At 42.2% G+C, this 21,130-nt stretch overlaps 1 protein-coding gene across 2 annotated transcripts in view; it reads left to right on the top strand.

Moving 5' to 3' along the window:
- The window catches only part of LOC143374323 (uncharacterized), a 339,083-nt gene that overhangs the window by 195,295 nt on the left and 122,658 nt on the right, over positions 1-21,130 (top strand). The gene's annotated exons all lie outside the window — the stretch shown is intronic.

Raw genomic sequence — 21,130 nt, 5'->3', positions numbered from 1 at the left:
CGTAGATAGCAGAAATATTGATACCCGTTTGATACTTCTATGAAAGTATCGATATCCGTTTGATACCTCACGAATGTATCGATACCTATTTAATACCTCTATGAAGGGATCGATACCCGTTCGATCCGAAAGTATCGATACCCATTTGATATACACGGCATCGCGTGTCGACGGCACAAGTAAATACAAAGCATTAATACAAGTAATAACCTTTGCGCCGTTGATACGGTCGCGGTTGCAATACAAGAAACAGAGAGCTTATCACTTTGTAGCTGGAGCAACAAATTTAATAAATGAATATATCGAGACAAGAAATCTAGTCGTAAGTTTTTAAGTAAAAAAGAGAGATGCGTTAAGCATGATACGATTAACTGGGGAATCAATACAATTTCTTCTTACCGTAATCATCTTGACGTCACCTGCTTAATTGATAAAATTTCATTTCTTTTATCAATATATTTCGGTGAAGTATCAAATGAATATCCATAATTTCAAAAGTTTAATATCTACAGGTATCGATGCATTCGTAAAATATCAAACGAATGCCAAACATTTGTAGAAATATGACATGTATATCGGTACTTTCATCAGGTATCAAACGTGTATCGATACTTTCGTAAGGTATCAAACGAGTATCGATAATTCCTTGAGGTATCAAACGGGTAATTGATTCGGTGTAAGCACTTTTGGAATTGATATGGATTCAAGTAGTATCAGTATTCAAAATTGATACCAAGTACCAAAAATTTCAATACGTATCGATTGAGTACTTTAGTATCGAATTGATTGAATATCATTAATAGTATCGGTATCGGTCCGATCTCTAGGTAAGGCTTCTGGATATAATATCCCCAGGGTAACTGTAATTCTAGGGAACACAGCTTAAGCTGATAATCATGATTAATAAGGGAGCCGTGAAAGTCGAAATATTACATTACTATTTAAATGTCAAGGCTGCTCGTTTATTACCCCAGAATAGACATTCGGTAGAAATCAATTTCGTAAACTCTACTGTATCGTTTCATACGAATTTTCACCCGTCCAGTAATGCAAATCGCGGTTGAAGTTATCCGTTGAGAGATACAGAAATCTGTTTCAATACGCGGAACAGCGTGCAGCAAAGAGCAAGTGAGCTTTATCCGTTCATCTTCAGATACGTCAGCGCCTCCTTTGATCAAGAAACATTACGAACGGATCCCCAACAATCTGCATAATCTCTTTGAATCTCTGAAGAAGGAACCCTAAGCGAGTCCAGTGGCTTTGGCAACGGGAAGGGACTTTTCGGTGTGGCAGGTGAGCGCGGAGGAAAAATGCCACGGAAAGATCGACCCTTATCTTCCGGACGATTTATGGATCCGAAGATCCTTATCGTATCATCGTCCCGCGCAATTTTGCTGTCACGATACGCGCAGGTTGAGTTTTAAGGCTCGTAATTATACCTATAAAGTACACGCGGCGTCAGAGGGATTTGAGCGTGGTAACGGGCCCCATGTTTTCGTAGCGAAACGCCAGATACATTTTGCTCGGCCAATAAACGTCAACGTTCCCGCAGGTGCACGGCAATTTCGTTGTGTCCCCTATGGATTCTTAAGCCTGAGATACTGCGCGTCAGCATTGTAACAAACTTCTCATTTGGGGCTTCAGGAACCGATAAATCGCAAAGCCGATGATTCAGGGAATGCTTTCATTGCGTCTTCACTCTTAGTGTTAAATTAAATTAAAATTTAACTTAAATTAGGGTAAAGGTACCAGTAGTTGACCATGTATCAGTAGTTGACAACTTTTAAAAAAAACGTGAAAAATAAGGTTTTTAGAACTGCAACTATCTCTCTTCAATAGCGCGCCGCGGCTCCTAATACCCACAGTTCGCCACTTTTAAAAACCTTATTTTTCACGTTTTTTTTGAAAATTTGTCAACTACTGATAAGGGACACCGGGGCTAAAAGTTCCGATTTCGATAAAACATAAAAAATGACTGGAAAATAATGTAGTTATTCTCTTCACTATTGACTAATTTCTTGTTAAATTTATTATATTTTCTGATTTTAAGCATGTATTTAATATATTGTAATAGGTTTTCCATAGAAAGTAATTTATTTGTGGCTGATCGAAACGGAACTTCTTACCCTTATATGGGGCAAGTTATCGCATTGGGGTAAGTTGTTGCTAACAAGAGAACATCCCGAACCCGGAAATACGAAAAAATCTGAAACTTTGTGAGTATGTAGAGAATTTCCTCCTGATTACAACGCAATTTGTGTTTGCTGCCCAAATTCACTCTAAGGGAGTGTAATTAACCGCTGAAAATCCGATTATTTACCGATTTTGTGTTATAACTCGTGAACTGTAAAATAATTTTTTCACCAAATGCTAGATCTAATTAAAAGAAGTAACTTTTGTCTTGAAACTTTTTTTCTATCACTTACAGTTCGCGAGTTATAACACAAAATCGGAAAATAGCCGAATTTTCAAGGGTTAATTTCACTCCGTTCGAGGGAATTTGGGCAGCAAACAAAAATTGCGTTGTAATCAGGAGGAAATCCCCTACATATTCACAAAGTTTCAGATTTTTTTTTAATTTTCGGGTTCGGGATCTTCCCTTGTAAGATATAAGAGTTGCCTTTTAATGAAATATTTCATTTTCTTTTTTTTTTCTTTTTTCGCTGTCGTGGACGCTATTAAAGTGGGCGACAGAGTGGTGTAATTAACTCACACGGAAAAAATAATTTAAAGTACAATGCTCTTTTTATTTTGAAGATAGAGCCGTCGGAACAACTTACCCCCGGAACTTTTAGCCCCGGTCTCCCCTACCTTTACCCTCATTAAATTAAATTAAATTAAATTAAATTAAATTAAATTGAATTAAATTAAATTAAATCGAATAGCATTTATTTGTTTTTCTATGCCCTGTAACAGAGACTTTGAACTTCGAACACACCCGTGCAGAAGCATGTGAAGCTCAATTTTTAAAACAAGATACGTCTTATTAAATAAACTGCTCTACTGTTCATCTTTTCATACGACGATTGATGGCGTCCCCTTCCCAAAGCCAAATGACAGTCATTAAGACCTAAAGTATTCGCCAGCAACGAGTTCACTGTGCCTGCCATAATGAAAGGACAGCGATAATAAGGCGCGCACACATACTCGGTGGTCGAAACGGTGCCCGTTTCCGAATGTCATTGAAGCCACGACAACAGGGCGAATGCAATCCCCCAAGGAAATGATGATGACGCACGAAACCGTGCGATAATACTCGAAATCCCAGGAATACAAACCCTCGCGTAACTATACATATTCGCTCGGTCGTATACCACGATTCTGTACACTGTATCCAAAGTACAATCCAGATTCTTTTAATCTGTAAAAGTGTACCGGCATCAGGTGTGCTTACGAGCTAATCGAACACCGCCGTAAAACCCTTCTGAGTGGCCATAAATTCCAGCAGCGCTTTCATCGAGCACAGCACCAGACGCACGCGCATCAGATAAGTTATTTAACCAGCAGACACCAATAAAATCTCGATAAATCGTTTACGAGCTCACGATTTTGTAGTTTCGGCGTCGATAAAGACGGCCGTTGGATCGTTGATGCGAAAAGCTACGAGGTATCGCCAGATATCAGTGACCATGCACCGTCGTGTGGGAATTCTCGCGTTCCTCAGGCACATAACACAGCGAATAATTCCGCCGATCTCTTTTTAACGCAGTTAGCCATTCATGAAATCAACCGTGGAAAGGTGCTCCCGTGGGGATGGAGAAAGAAAATACCACGCAGCTATAGCGACAGAGGACAGGTTTTATTATTAATGGGCCGTTTTAACGGCGCTAACTGAATTGGACTGCCAGGACGTCACTTTCATTACGCACCGCTGGAGCTTCTGTTCACCCTCTTTCTCCCTCTTTCTATACGATCCTCTCTTCTGCTGGCACGATCTTGTGGAGGTAGTAATAATTATGCTAGGAATCGGGATTTTTCGCGGGTAGAACCGGTTGGACGTCACTCGGCATTCGCGGGATAGGGGAAAAAGCTGAAGGTACCGTCTTTGGTAGCCGCCGCTATCAAAACTGACAAATAACGTTGCGCTGGTGTTCGTGGACGTGGGATTCTCCAGTGTTGAGGGTTTGTCGGTTACTCGGAGAAAGGTGCTTTTAATTTTGAACTTTATAATGAAATAATTGTATAACTGCCTTCGTGGGCTATCTCCTCCAAAATGGTCACTTGTTCTTAACCCTTTGACAGTCTAATAAAATTTCACATTCCGGGTTAAAAGTGTATATTCTTTTTGTGTTGTAAAATATTTTCGTTTATGATAAAAAGTGTAAAAAAGCATTTTTTTTATGTAGGGGAAATGTGTCTAAAACGATCCCTTAGGGCTATTTCGTAATACCGATGTTCTAAAGTTCAGCTCGTACGTCGTCAAGTGTCACACGAAGTGCCATGTAAATATCAGCGCTGTGTGTGTTATAAACAAGAAAAAATCAAAATTACTGCCTTCTTCTGAATTTTTTTAATTGTCGGGTTCGGGATCTTCCCTATGTAAGCCTTAGTGTAACAGCTGTTTTTTTTCGCGGATTTAATGACAATTCAACAATAGTTTAATGCATGTTTCGTTAGCGAATGTAATAATTTGACGTTATATTCAACCACTGAATGTGTGTTGGATATTTGGGGCCATATGATCCCTCTTTAGTAGGGTAAAATGATCCTAGGAAGCTCTCATTTTCTTATGTTTGTTAGTTCATTTTAAGTATTTCAACTCATTGATTAAGTACCAAAAATTATTTAAGATTTGATATTTTAAAAAATTATTTTCATTTATTATGGTCGCATATTTTGTGACTCAGTTCAATTTCTGCTTTTAGTTAAATATAACAATGCTTTTCAATGTTCTTCTTATTCATTATCAGTAAATACAAAATGTTCCTAGGGGTTACTTACTTAAGGATCCCTCGTAGGGATCATTTTATACTCATAGGTGTACAAAATGATCTTTTACTATGCCTTTACAAAAATGCGAATAAAAAATGTAATTGATCAGGTACCTAAATGTGATCTGAGCCAATAGCAAGGTAGATAAACTAACTTACAAAAACTACTTTACCTTTATTTAAATAATGTGCATTTGTATTTTTTATACGAATCACGCCTTAAGGGGGTCGTTTTAGACACATTTCCCCTACCTTTCTTCCTTTTCCCTTCTTCTACTCGTGCCTCGCACTGGATAAACTGTCAAAGGATTAAGTATCCCATCACCTTCTTTATAAACCAGTTAAATATACACGTCAAACTTCAAACAACGTTGATTACTGAAGGCGTCAAATAGTTCAAATACAGAACTTCAAATACAAGTAGGCACAAAACTGATATAAAACACAGAAAGCTGTTTAGATTAGCTACGTTTGGCTTTCCTTCAACGATCACAGCCGACACGATTCCAACGATATCCCAGAAGCGGCCGAAAAATGAGCGCGAACGCTCCGGGAATAAGGGAGAGCGAAAAAGCAGAAGCAAGAGTGAAAGAGGAGCAGGATACAAAGAGAGGACAGGGCGCGTATAGCCCCGCGACCGAGGCCGGCGCAGAAAGGAAGGGAGGCCACCCTGCTCGGGTATTACCATAAACACTCGACGGTCGTGCATGCGCGTTAGCGCTGCGCTAGCAAATACACGTGTAAATCCCATGTTTCAGCTCTTATTCCGCCTCCTCCGCCTCCGCAGTGTTCCCTCTCGCCGCCTAGGCCTGCATCCAACCCGTCGAACCCCTTCGACCGCCTCTTTCCTTGCCCTTTCCACCGTCCTCGATCCTCCACCGTCGACTCCTCGTGGTGCTCGTGCCTGTGCGCCAACGAATCGGCAAAAAGAAGCCCCTGTGTATCGCGGTCGCGTGACTTTCATGCTCGCCGAGCTGTCTTCTTCCCTCTTTCCCTCTCTCCTGCTCCCTCGTTCATCCAAACGCGGCTCCCTAGCGTTGCTGGATCTGGGCCAGTGCCGTATGACGACCTAGGGCCAGATTCGGCAGCGCGCGACCCTTTCCAATTTCCAACTCTTCCTTTCCTCCTGCTGCTTCCTCGGCTCCACGCGGCAAGCCACTTCCATGCTGTTCCCTCGTAGTTGGGCCTGCATCCAGCAAGTTTGCATGGAGATCTCGGTAGACCAGCGATCCCGAGTGATAAACGCCGATGGTCGCTGGGAAAAATGGTGGAATTCCATCGATCCGAGCAAAAGGTCTTGCAGCTTGCTCCCGTCCGTTCGACTAGAGCCGCGCGCGTCTCATTGCCCATATATTTTCCCAGGGAAAGCATTGTCAGGTTGGAAACCGGTGATACAAAAGCGCGCGATGAAAGATAGCCTCCGCGTGCCGCTCGCGGCTTAAACGCCATTGCGCGTGTGCACACGCGAGTTCCGCGGCAGCGCGGCCGAGACGAATGTTTCTGCATGGAAACCCGTTCGATCCGTCGCATAAATAACCCACCGTGCTCGCGTTCTCTCGTTAAAGAAGCGTAGTTACGCTACTGTGGCGCGGCGCGACGCGGTAGGTTCCCTAGATCTGGAACAAACGATCGGCCGGAATCGCGCGAGCCTTTCCTTCTGGGACGCGATGTATGCATCTGTTTCTTCGGCTGCCCCCGGGCGATATCTGTGTCCCGCGGAATTCCGCGGCCGATGGTATCGTGGAAAGCGAAACAAAGCGCGCGATCGGCCCTCCAGATCCGCGCAATTAGAGGCTCGGGGCCACACCGCCGCGACGATTTGTCCGCGCGCTGGTTAATCGTTGCAATTAACACTCGGCAGCTATTTATCGGCTGGTCCTCTACATCCGGCCGATTGCGCGTGAAGATGCTGTACGGGAGGTGGTTATGGAATGTTATCGAGATGCGGGGCAAATGAGATCTGAGATTGTTTGGGAATCTTGGAGGCTCCAATGTAGTTACGGGGATATCAATCGTTGATCCTGTTTGTGTTTTTAGTAGCTTATATTCTTTGGTTCTGTTTGTGAGAAGGACAGAATTGCCAATATCGTAGGGGAGAGGTGCTGTAAAAGGGACAGGTCTTAAATGGGACAAATCGAATTGCCAATATTCTAAACGCATTGCACATGCAAGTTATTTTCCTGTTTATGAAAACAGTAAGGTGGATGTCCCAATTTCTGCTCATTTAAGAGGTAACTCGCCATAAAGAAGGTGTACACAAATTTGTATTTGATGAAAATTTGCAGAGTAATTGATTAATTCTTTAATAATAAATCAACCAATTCAAAAAACTATTTAAGAAAGATATTTCAAGATGTTTAACTATTAGTAATTTGTAATTAAATATATAACGCTCTAAATCTCGTGCAATACTCGCGCTAATGTTTAAATAATATAGAATTATTTTGTTGCAAATATAGTACAAACGTTACGCATATAATAAGAAGAAAAATGCGAAATAATCAGAAATTGGGACATTCAGTGGTTTGACGTAAACTTCACTGCGGCTTCACTTGCAACAGAGTAATAATCCGCGGTTGATGTTTTTCGGCAGTAAAAGTAAAATTTTCGTTGATTTTCTGCGTCGTTTTCTGAGATCGAGATATATACAAAATGTTAAAGTGTTATATCATTAAAATAGCCTGTATTCAAATGAAACGAAGATACTTAGTATGTAAGCTGATTGTTTTCTTTGTTTTGAGGTTGTTTTATATTAAACTCACTTATAGTCTTAAAAGTACTGCTGGACACTATATGTATTTTACTTTCCTGTAAAGTTATTAGTGTTGTATCATCTGATACATATATGACATTGTTTTAAATTATCAAATTATCAAAAAAAGTGACTATTCAAAGTGACAAAGTATTGATGATTTATTGTACAAAGAGTTAATTTTTTCATAGATTCCATTGTTTCTAAGATTTACAATTATAATTGTAATACTTAATAAGTTTATTTTTATTAACGTGTACCTTTCATGACTTACACTGTCCCATTTAAAACCACCTAGTCGTAAAAGGGACATTTCCCACTTATTTGAAAATCGAAGATTTGGTTATTTTCTATTACAATTGATGAGTTTGTAATATACTTTTATTGAAGGAAAATAAACACGCTTTCTATTGATGCACTTTGGGTTCTCTTTATATAACAGTTCTAAACAGTTATTTTCAGAACCTTTTCAAGCCATATAGGCAACCTTCCCCTACTGATTTGCAGTCGTTGAACATTTTGCATTTGCTTTGAAGCCTTCGGCGAGGAAGGATCACTCCCAATTTCACATTTGAAATTTTCTATTCCCACTGTTATATTCTAATTGCCTCTAGTTAATTAATTCTCATTATTTCCCATCCATTGCTTTCACATATATCCAAGCGGAGGTGCCTGGAGCGCATGATCCACGCGTCCTCGCGGCGGAAAAGCATCGGCGATAAAGTATCGCGAGCATTACCGAGTATCGATGACTTATTGCGGGACGGGGGTTAACGTATAGTTACGCGAGGTTGTAATCATTCGTACACATGTTATAATTACCGTTGCCTGGCCGATTAATCACGCGAGAACGGCCGCCAGGCGGTATTACTTTGTTGCGAGTCGCAGGAACTCGTCGGGAATCCGCGCCGGGCGATGATTTCGTTTGTCCAAAAAGGCAGCAACAAGCTTTCGGAACAACGCGTACCCGTCTTCTTCCCTCGGTGTAATAACGGTAACTCCGAATAACGACGGGCACCGGCTCGTAAATATTCCGCCGCCTCGATTATACATACTTTCGATCGTGCAGTTCTGCGCATCGACACGCTTTTATCGTGACCTTATCGCGGCCTTATCCTAAGTGCTATTAAGCTCCGCTGCTAAATTGTAACCATCCTCGAGAACTGCTATCTTAACTGGACACAGCGCGGTTTGTTAAAGACCAAACGTTACGTCGCTAAAAATTCTTGTCATTATCGTTGATACGCCAGGGACACCCTTAACTTCGCGCTTAACTTCAGGCTTTGAAATAAACTGGGGGAACCCAGACCTCATCGCTGAAGCTATATTGACCATTGTTAGGGTCTAAGGGGCCGTCCTTAAATTACGTAAGGGTAATTTTGATGAATTCTTACCCCCTCCCTCCCTCGGTATAAGAATTCGTAAGACTTGATATTCCAACTCCCTCCATACGTAATATTTTTTACACTTCGTTTTTTAAGTTATTAAAATTCTTTTAAAGGTTTATACAATTTAATTCGGTTTCGGGAAATTTAAACTGAAACTGCGTGTGAACTTTTCCTCTGGGAAACCTTTTTCTTCGCCGAAAATTTATATGGATCGAAAGCGCGTATCAAATAGCATGCAAAAATAACAATTTTGAGTTTAGGAATCTATTTCAAAGTCAAAGTGTTACTACCGCCCCCCGGTCTACCCTACTAAAAAGGAAAAACATAATTTTGATATTGGCCTAAATGACTGTCTTAGAGAAATTAGAGCTAAAAATTAACTTACAAGATTTCACCCTAACTAACGAACTCACAAGTGGAGCTAAATAAAAGCTTGTACACTGCGTTCCATATAAGAGCGTACCAACGCCCCTACCGCTTTGCGACCGATCTGCGCAGCTCCCACGGATCTGACACACGCGATTGGTCGTAGCAGTTTCGCGATTGGTCGTAGCACTCTGCCTGCCGGTTTACTACCAATCAACAGTGTATCCCTCCGCGAAACGAGTATGCTCTAAAGTGGAATGCAGTGTAGGTAATAAATAAAGTCTGGTGATCGGTCAAGGTGACTGAAGGGAGTGATCCCCACATTATGCATTGCCCACTTCACACCTTTATTTTCTTTTCACGCCAATCTGGAAGCACCTATTGTCTACTCCCACACAGAATAGTAAACTGATGTTGCATAAAAGTATCTAGCAGCCCTGTGTCATGTAATTCCCACTAGAAAATGTGTCTAAATACATCTAACATCAATAACTCTGCATATCCACACCCAAAACAACCACAATAGCCAATATCATTGAACACAGTAAACCTGAAAGGGATCTATTCCGAGCGAGTTCGCGTAGCTTCCCGAGCAAGCTCGTCGTTAGCCTCGATTTCAGGGCGTGAATGCCGCTGGAATGCCCGCGAAAATTAAGCGCGACGTATGCATACCGCATTAACGCGCGCAGCCTGGCGAAATGGGCCCCTCCGGGCAATCACTGCGAACCCAGTAATCGCGCGAAAGAGATCTCAGGAACACCATCGTGTCCCAAGAATATTCCCTGCCGCGCACAATCGGCATTCATTGATTTCATACCCTCGCGAGGGTTGCGTTAACTTCGTTTCTCCGTTCTCCGTTTTCGACATTCCACTCGTCGCGAATTGGAGCAGCGGTTAGAATGCCACAGGAAAGAATCCCATTCTAGGCTCGCCTGCGTAGTCGTCAGGGATCGTGTCGTAATTCCACTGGGCGTCAAGCAAATATCGTTTCGCCACCGGTCGCATAAACCGTTACCGGATTGTTATTAACGCTTCCCACGCAACGGCTTGTACCTATTCTATTTTCCCCGTGCCTCGATCCACGGCGCTGGTCTTACCTTACCACGTACCAGCGGCTTACCGGTTAAGTAATACAGTTATTGGACACCGTCCTTCTTCACCTGCGTGCAAGGTGAAGTTCAAGTACGCAGCTCCGATAAGGCTTATCGAACGATCCCGCTGCATGTACACTTCTCGATACGTACCGCGATCTTCCACGCCCACGCGATTCGAAGGCGGTGCAGGAGTGACTCCCAATCGGTTGGAAGCTGGTTTCTACGATATGGGGGATCGAAAAACGTGGCTAATGGCCTCGATGATAACACGTTCCTCTAACTATCGATTCGCGAGCAATATAAATTGCTGGCTAGGCGATCGCTTATGAAACGGGATGAGATTATTTTATGGAAAAGCAATCGTGGGCTTCTTGGTAACTGATCAAGTCTACTTGTTATAAAAAACGAGACTTGGGCCTTCTAAAAGATAAAGCGCTTGGCATTTGTTGAAGAGCAAAGTGTCATTATGAAAAGAAAGTGGAGTTGGTAAATTTCACTAACAAGATTATATACTTAAACAATAAATACCGTCAACACTGTTTCTATTTTTGAAAGACTGATAGCTGATTGTAATCTTTTTTGTAAAAAATAGAACAGAGCTCATGCATATTACGCGGTTTATTTATCAAATTATTTATTAATTTTTAGTATTATGGGTGGTATTTTTATTAGATGTGTTCGTTTACGCCAGGTTGATTTAAAGGTTTCGGTGGCTTACTCGTCGGTTGTTCATATGAGTTTATTGTTAAGGGGTATATTTACTTTACTTAAATTGGGTATGTTGGGTTCTTATATTTTAATGATTTCTAATGGCTTGTGTTCATCTGGTTTATTTTATTTAGTTAATGTATTTTATACAGAAACGAACAGTCGTTTATTAATAATTAATAAAGGTTTATTAATTTGTATACCACCTATAGCAATACTTTGATTTATGTTATGTTCTTCTAATATAGCTTCACCTGTGTCTTTAAATTTAGTTGGTAAAGTTTTATTAATAATTAGACTTATTATATTAATAAAGTTTATATTTTTAGGCTTGATTTTGTATTCATTTTTTTAAATTTGTATATTCATTATATATATTTGGCATTTGTTGAAGAGCAAAGTGTCAATTATGAAAAAAAGTGGAGTTGGTAAATTTCACTAGCAAGACTATATACTTAAACAATAAATACCATCAACACTGTTTCTATTTTTGAAAGACTGATAGCTGATTGTAATCTTTTCCGTGAAAAATAGAACAGAGCTCATGCATATTACGCAACTGCTTCCGAAGAATCTTTGTACTCCAAGGGTTTGAATTTTAAATAGAAGGACCAGAGTATAAAGGCGGACTCGTTCCACGAAGCCCTCTTTACTTGAACATTCCCCTTCGGAATGATGAATCTAACCGACGTCACTCGCGCAAGAGTCGACATTAAAATCGAAGGGGTACGAGAGAGTATCAAGTTGGCACACACCTGCAAACACAGAGCTTCCCGACGAACATAAAGAATTCGTTGGAGTGGATCCGCGGCGCGGCCCGACAGCGACGAACAATGGCTGGATTTCTCAATCGTCCTGACACGTAATCGATTACGGTCCTTCTCCTCGAAACCGTCCTATCGGAGGTGTATCGGGGCTTAAGGTGCGCCCAGGCATTCGCGATCGGGCTAATTGAATGTGAATCTATGAAAGTTGACGCGTGGGATTCGCGTGTATAATTAACCGTGATCGCTGGGATCGATTCGAGGCGTGTCCATAAGCTGCTGGATTGTTTAACGGGACACGAGCCGCAGGAATCACTCGCTAAGCAGTTAACCGCTCGATTTCCCCGTACAGAGGACTTTTCAGTTGCAGTTTATCGAATTACAGTGCACCACCGGTTATTGTACGCCTCCTCGATTTCTCACTTGCCATCTTTGGAGTGTAACTTGTTGAATGGTGGGAGTGACAATCACGTGTCGATGGTAATTACTTGCTCCACGAATTGTCGTACTAAATGTTTCATTAAAGCTTCATTAGAAAGGGTAGCGGAGACCGGGGCAAATTGATACAGACGAATTATCTCGACACCGTATATGTGTAGCTCTTACAGTTCGCGAGTTATAACACAAAATCGGAAAATAGCCGAATTTTCAGGAGTTAATTTCACCCGCTTAGAGTGAATTTGGGCAGCAAACAAAAATTGCGTTGTAATCAGGAGGAGATCCCCTGCATATTCAGAAAGTTACAAATTTTTTTGAATTTTCGGGTTCGGCATCTTCCTTTGTTAGTTACGTAAGAATAATTTTGGCGATTTTTTACCCCATCCTTCTCACGGTATAAGAATTCGTAAGATTTTATATTCCAACCCCTTCCTCGTTCCTTCCTTACGTAATTTTTTTTTCATTCCAAATTTCACGATTTAAAACAAAATTATCCAACGTGTGCGATGAAGAAGCGTCATTTTGTAGACTACTCATATTGAAAATTAGGTTAAAAAAATATTATAATCGTCAGAAATTCGCGCCCCTGCGCCAGCAAAGAGCCTTAGGTAATTTAAGAACGACCTCTTATTCTGGAAACGAAGGGGGCTAATTTAATGGGGGAGATTATTCAGAATCTCCTAAAACTCAATGCGCTGTCGGTTTCAGCACTGAACTGAACTTGACTCTCCTCCCACATTCATTTCTCAATATTAAAACCACGCCTTCCACCAGTGTCAATCTTCTGAAACTCTAATTCCCCAAAACTACAGATTCCACCTCTCAAAACCCAATTAACCCTTCACCCTCAAACCATGCAACACCTCCACACTTCCGACGACATTAAGCTCGACATAAACTTCAGGGAGGAATACAGCATTCTCAGGACCCACCACTTGCCAAGAGCACTCGCGTAAAGGTAGGTTTACACCTGACGAGTGACTCGGCCGAGGGAAAATCTTCCCCGCTGGATTACTCGGCCGAGTACTAGAACATGCGTTCAGACTGGGCGAGTGCTCGGCTCAGTGGGCTCACTCGGCCGAACACTCGTCAGGTGTAAACACAGCATAAGGCGCCGTGCATCGACTGTTAGTTTCTCTCAGCCGTCATTCGAGCCCCGGATTTCGGCGAAGCGTCTTCCGCGCGCAAGCAATAAGCGTGCGGCAACAGGACGCAGACGAAACGCGGCCTGCGGAACTCGAACGTTACCGAGCCATGTGCATCGCGTACATTGCGCGCCGGCTCACCTGCGCCGCATGCACCACACGCGCGAGCGCATCGCACATTCCCGCTGGAAGTGCACGCGTTGCAGTCGCGCACCGACCCACCGGTCGGCTCTTCGAGTTCCCCAGGCCCCCGTCCGCCCCCCGAGTGCTGGTGTACGGTGCGTACATAAGCAAACCTGTTGTTACCGCTCCTCCCCGCCATTATCTCTCTCGCGCATCGGCGCCGATTTTTATAGGCGAGGTGATTCACGAGGCAAGTTCATCAAGTCTCCTCCCTTACCTTCCGTGGGCACACACGACGCGCGCGCTTTCACGGGGATTAGAGAGGACGAGTTTCCTATTCCCATCCTCGTTTCGTGCTCGGGCACCGTGGCCAGCCTAAGGGGCGATCTGTCGCGATCGTTACGCCGGAAGTGGCGTCGCCGCGACGCTTCGCTGGGAGATGCGATGCAGAGTGCGAGGTTGTGGCGTTGCTTTTACTTCTCGGAGTGGCTTTGAGCTTTCTAGGAGTATGGTTTCTGTAATTTAAGGGTGGCAGGGTAAGGAACGAAGAAGAATGTATCTCTTAAGTGAGTTATTCAAAATTTTGGACACTTTTCTATATTTATTAATTTGTAAAACGGTCGTCGCGTTAGAGAAACTACTGCATAGCAAATGGAACGAAGAGGTCGTTTTATAAAATACGAATACGGGACCGCAGCGAAATAAAATTAAATAAAATTGAAGGGCCACTTAAGGGGGAGGCCTACCTAGAATTTTCGAAAAATCGATTTCTCGATTTTTATATTTTTTTGAAGTACATCTTGACAATATTCCCTGAAAGTATCAAGTGATTCCGACTAAAATTGACAAAGTTATAGGCATGTAAGTAGGTAGGTGTTCCTCGGTGTAATGCTCAGACCCAAAACTTTAAACGCGATTTTTCTCAAATTCATGTTTTCAAACGCGGTGACACACATGATTCGAAAATTAATGAACCGATTTACTCGAGGCTCTGCAGGCTTATTTTAGGGTTAAAAATCTAAGTGCTATTGGAAGATTTTCCTTTTTTGGCCTGGATTTTGTTTACACTCGAAAAACGAGCAATTTTTTGCCAAATATCGATGCTTCAACTTTGCAAATTTTTCCACAAGCGGGCCAGGTAGTGCCTAGATAATTCCATATATTATCTAAAAAATTTCGAATTTCCAATTTTGAATGATCCTGCACCGAGCCCAAAACCGGTGTCACCGCAAAGCGCCTAAAGAAAGGACGTCTCGGGCTTCGCCTATAACTCACAAACCTTTCGATACTTTTTACCACAAAAAATACTAAAATATCCGTAAGATGCACTCTTTTCAATAGACTAATGTTTAATTAAAACATATGATTTCGGCGCACAGTTTCGGTCAATTAAAAGAATAAAAGCTAATTTGCATATATAAGAAGTATCATCTTTCGACGTTTCGGTAATATTTAGACCTTTATCAAGGAAAGTTTGAATAACTAAATACTGCGTATGCTTATATGTAACATGCTTGATAGAAGCGAGCGACGTACGAGTTGGTTGAACGATGACTGACAATATTTAGTTATTCAAACTTTCCTTGATAAAGGTCTAAATATTGACCGAAACGTCGGAAGATGATACTTCTTATATTTGCAAATTAGCTTTTATTCTTCTAATTGACCGAAACTGTGCGCCGAAATCATATGTTTTAATTTTTTAAAAAAAATTTACAGTCGAAACTCCAACTTAATTATTTACTAATGTTTAATAATAAAATTTTATCTGTCTTTCTAGAAAAAAGTCCCAAACAAGCACGTTGTTTTGACCGTTCTACGTAGGCCTCACCCCTTCAGAGATAAATATGTATGGTGTGCTTTTTATATCGATTCGAACTGCGAGAAGAAAGCGTAATAACGTGTGGGAAAATTGCACGACAAGTGACTAGCATGGACGTTGGCACATGAATAATAGATGTCGCCGATTTTTCCACGGTTTTCTTGTTTGCCGTAGCGTACTGTGTCACCAGCGACGAATAATTTAATGAGACATAAACCCCTACGCTCGTAACTTCGCGTACCGCCATTTAGCTAATTACTCACGAATGCGTAATTAATCGTTCCGCTTATCTAGGGATTTATGACGCACCATGAAACTACGTACGTCGTTAAGCTTTAAACATCTCGCTGTCTATTTCTGCAGTGTGCTCTTCCATCTGCTCCAGTGGTGCTTGAGTCTCCGCATAATTGCTCCGGCAGAAGAAAGTTTAAAACTAACATCTCCCACTTTGCATGATTCTTTAATCATTTGGCGCGGCGGAGTTCGAGCACCCCTGAAATTTTCAAGAGCAAAAGGTAGCGATAAGCGACGGAGATTGAAGAAGAGTTCGCGGCAAGAACTGGAAAGAGACCAGCAAGAGTCACGGGAGGAGGAAGCCTATAGTCGACGCAAGAACCGGAGGAAAGCGGAAGTCGAAGCGATGTATAAGAGAAAAACAGCGTGAGATCTGAGAACTCAGAATGTAAAGTAGAAAAGAGACCGAATCAAAGCGTGAAATAGTGGAAGAAGAACCTGAAGCTGCTCGAGAAAAAGAGAAGCGCCGACCTACCACGCAGCTATAAGCTCTTCCAATTCTACCACGCATAAAAACTTGAACATCAGCTTCACCGCCGACAGCGAAGTGAAGCCCAGCATCATGAACAACGAGACCAAACCGCCGAGGCTGAGGCGGGGGCAGCGCGGAGCCGAAAGCAAGGACACAGAAGCGCAAAGAGCCGGGGCAGAAAGGGAGCCGAAGCGCGAGTAGGAGGACGACCGAGATACGGTATCGTTATCGCAACGCCTCAATCTAATACGGATGAAATTCCAAGGCGGCCCGCGCACAAATGGACGCGAGCACGGGGACCGTCCGCGGCTTCCTGCTCCGGCGTTCCGATCAACGGCGACGATCAGCTGTTGCCCGCGGCCCACCCACACACCCACGGAGCACACCTGAACACAGCCGGCCTGGTCGCGCGTGCACGACGAAATTCGCGTCCGTGACCAGTCCGCCACGTGAAACGGGACACTTCTTCATCGCGCGATTATTACGCCTTCCAGCTTGGCCGCGTGATACGTGCTCGGCGGACCCTTGCACTCTTTCGTGACGTTCGAGGGATAAAGACGCCTTTAGCCAAGTGTGGCACCGGATGCACCGTCTTCATCGAGCTGGATAAGTTTCGCGTTTGAGGAGGAGCGATGGTGGTGTCGAGGCATTGAAATCACCAGGGGGAGATCCGCGCAACGACGATTAGCGAGACAGTGGGAAATGGCCCACTCTGGCACCGCTATTTTGTTGGAGTAAAATAAATAAAAAATTTGTTTTTAATCGTCAAGAGATGTAGATTAAATGCTGTTAATCAGATTTTCTATCGAGGTCGTTGTTTAGAAGAAAAAAATTGCTAAACAAACCTATGATTCTCATGAGTCTAAGGTGGCACCTTCCCTTAAGGGGGTATACCCGTTTGAACCCTCGGAAAATGTGTACATTTTGTGGATTTTTTTACAAGTCAACGACTTGATGAAGTTTTTCCGTTTTTTAACTATCTTTACATAGTATTATGGACTACTTGAAAATAAAGTTTCAGTTCAAAAACTATTGTTTTTCGCAAGTTATGCATACATATCCGAAAGTCTCTCGATTTTAGACGGCTAAACGGTGTCTACTGTTCCTAATCTTTTATGTGGTGAGCAGATATTCCTACTATTTTTCTCGAGAATACCGAAAACACTGAAAGAAAAATTTGTTTTAATCAATCGTATGTAACTACTTTCCTACGCTAGGCTGTTGTTTTGAAAACGCGAGCGTGCGGACTGACCATGGGATCCGTGCAGTGCCAAGCCGTGCGCACTATCGTAAGTTTTATTTTTTTCTTAACTGTTCCCAAAATCTCTCCACTTTTTTGAAAAAGGTATTTATTAGTTGAAGACTTAACGAATCGAATGGAATTTTTTCAAGCCGAACCGTGGTTGGGAACGATGTAAAATCGTGATTTGAACCTTTGACATCGATTACTGTTAAGCTTATTAACAATAAACAAAATATTCTATACACGGTTTGAGAAAGAATTCCTTCAGCTTTAAACTGAGCCCAAGACGGTGGCATTATCTTTAAAAATCACCGAGATATTACAGTTTAAGTGATGACGCGTCAGCCGATTTTGTTTCAATTTTCGAAACTTTAACATTAAATATTTCGAACACTATTTGACATAGGCCGCTGAAATTCAGTATACATTGTTTTTGCAAGGTTACCGACAAATGCTGTAATTTTTTAGAGAATCGGTGAAACTAAATTTTTCATCCATTCGTTTCGACGTGGAATGGCTCTTAAGCAGAAAAGGGGTGTGCAGAGTGGTTAGGTAATGCAATATACCTAGTTCGGTGTGAACTGAAGAGACGAAGCGATCTCGAGCCGCTACGAGCCGCGACATGGATGCCGCGGGTTAGAGGCCATGCGGGTTTTCGTTTACTCAGATTCTCGTTGATTCGTGGCTAGACACCCGTCATGGGGGTGACCTCCACCAGCGAGGTACTTAGATCCGTTCGACTGGATAGCGGTGGCCGCTGTAAGCGAGATGTCCCCGATTCCATGGCGGCGGAAGTTGTGAAACGTAGTAATTTATTCTTCGTCCGGCAGCGGCTCTTCTTTCCCCCCCGCTGCCACTTGTGCCCGGGCTCTGGATGACTTCTTCCCCGTAGCGGGAATAAAAACGAGTTTCTCGTATGAATTAGATGTCCTTTTGAATTATCGTGGCGGCTCACCGTACCCGGCTCGATTTCGGGGTCATTGTCTTTATAATCCCAGTTCTCGTTTCAGCCCCGTTTGTATTACAGCGGTGATTTAAGGTGAACTCTATTATGGCGCGCTGCTGGCATACATATTGTCATATTAAAGGCGGAATCTGCTTTACGGCGGCGCCGACTATTCAGCCGCGTTGAAAGCGAAATAATCCGGCCGTATTTACGTATCCCTCTCAATTTTCCAAACCCTGTATACGAACGCCAAGCCTCCCTTTCTTCGAGATCTTTGAATATTCCGCTGTACCGGGCGGGAGCACCTTCGTGGCTTGAATTTACAAAAAATGAAGAGGAGAAGGTAAGCTGTTGTGCTCAAAAGGCGTCACACGATAGTGGAAGCTCATTTTCATCGGGGTTAGGTTTGGGTTACGTCACCTTTTCCAAGTCTTCCTCGCGCTCTAATATATCTTCCAATCTGTTAATGCATCGGTACCTATAACTATCTATTGCATCATAATATATAATATATCATTCCACATGAAAGCGGTAGAAACCCACACGACACCCAACCTCCTCATCCACTAATTTCTATCTTTCACAACCGTCACTCCACAACCACATACAGTGACGGACAAAAGAAAGTTTAAAGTTGGTACCGGTGCACATGAATATTAGTAACATTAGTACTAGAGTGTTTTCCTGATGTTGTTAACAGTGAGTCTAGTCGGCGGGCATTCTCCCATTCTATACGACAGAAAAAGTCTATTCTTTATGCGACTGTTTTCACATAGTACGTTAACAATCGAGTTCATTCGAAATATTCAGCGGACAAAAGTAAGTTTAAAAGCTTTAACATTGTCGTAAATATATCATAACATCATAAACTAGTAAACATTTGTTGATCTTTCTCTTCCCTTCTATATATGTATTGATTTTAATAATCTTGTGCATCGTTAATTACACAGATAAGTGGAAATAATAGAAAATCCGTCGATATTAGGCGCCTTATTGTTACAGTTAGAAAAAATGGATTAACATTTAAAGACATTTCAAAAAGGTGTGAAATTTCGATGATGGGAGCTAAAAAAATTTGTGACAAACAAAAAAAATATGGAACAGTCAATAATTTAATCAAATCTAGTAGACCACGGAAAACATCGCCAAGAGATAATAAGATGATAATTCGGGAAGTAAAAAAGAATCCCGCCATATCTGCTCGAGCCGTGAAAGAAAATTTAAATCTTGTTCATATACACGAAAGAACCGTGAGAAGAAGGTTGAATGAAAACGGATTAAACAATTATACAGCGAAAAAGACACCCTTTATTAATTCTAGAAATCAAAAGAAACGCTTGCTATTTGCTAAACAGCACATTAACAAGCCCTTATCATTTTGGAAAAGTATTATATGGTCTGACGAATCAAAATTTGAATTAATGAACACACAAAAAAGAAAAAGGGTACGGTGTAAGTCATCAGACCGCCTTAAGAAGCGAAATATCCAATCAACCATTAAATACGGCGGTGGCTCGATAATGCTTTGGGGCTGCTTTTCGAAAACGGGAACTGGAAAATTAGTCAGAATTGAAGGAAAAATGACTGGTATTAGTTATGTGAATATTTTAAGCAATAATTTATCGCAGTCATCAGAAAAAATGCACCAAGCACACTTCAAAAGTGGCATCCAAGTTTTTGCCGAAAATAACATTAAAAAACTCGAGTGGCCACCACAAACGCCAGACCTCAACCCAATTTAGAATCTTTGGACACTATTGGATGAGCATATTCCCTTAAGTGCGTGTACCAATAAAGAATCATTTTCGGAAGCTCTACAACAAAAGTGGTATAATTTTCCAATAAATATATTAGAAAACTTAGTTGAAAGTATGCCAAAAAGACTGCAGGCTGTAATAGACAGCAACGGAGGGCCTACAAAATATTAAAATTAATAAAGCAGTCAAATATAAAGATGGTGATCATCAAAATGTGGGATTAAACTTACTTTTGTCCATCGACTTTTTTCAGTTGTCTCGTTTTATCAACTAAACTACTAACTTTCTATTCCTTCCTGTATTTTTTTTCATTTTCATTACTTTATAAGATAAATATACATTCACAAAGAAATCATTAGCGTTTTAAAATAAAGTTTCGTTTCGTACAAATCACGGCCTTTCTGGTATAATTTTCCTTTTAAACTTTCTTTCGTCCGCCACGGTACATCTCCAATCTCTGCCCCGTATCGCATCACACTTCGAAGTGACCAGATTAAACCGAGCCTTTGATTCGATCACGCCGACATTCGACTCGAATCTTCCCCAGCAAGAAGCAAGGTTTGAGACACGAAGCGAGAGTCATAAGGGCGCCGCGAGCCCTCCGGTAGCGAGGGTAGCGTAAGCTCCGCAAATCCGAGCAGAAGGGGAGGCCGAGGGGGCTGCACGTACTGGGCGTTCTTTAAGATGGCCGATCTCTCGGCGGCGCGGAATCAATATTGTTGGATTGCCTCGATAACGCCTCGTAAATATAATAAAGCCCTCGGAACCTCCACCCCTGGGTCGGGAACGGAGTCGCGGGGCAGCCGCTGCCTAACAGAGATAATGGTCGAGGCCCTGGGCACCCGGTAGGCCTCTGGTGGAGGGGTTCAATGGAAGGGCCTCAACCC

Source organism: Andrena cerasifolii, chromosome 1 (assembly GCF_050908995.1).
Source record: "Andrena cerasifolii isolate SP2316 chromosome 1, iyAndCera1_principal, whole genome shotgun sequence".
In the NCBI taxonomy this organism is placed as follows: Eukaryota; Metazoa; Arthropoda; class Insecta; order Hymenoptera; family Andrenidae; genus Andrena; species Andrena cerasifolii.
Note: the sequence above shows the minus strand (reverse complement) of the source record. Positions and strands in the feature narration are given on the sequence as shown.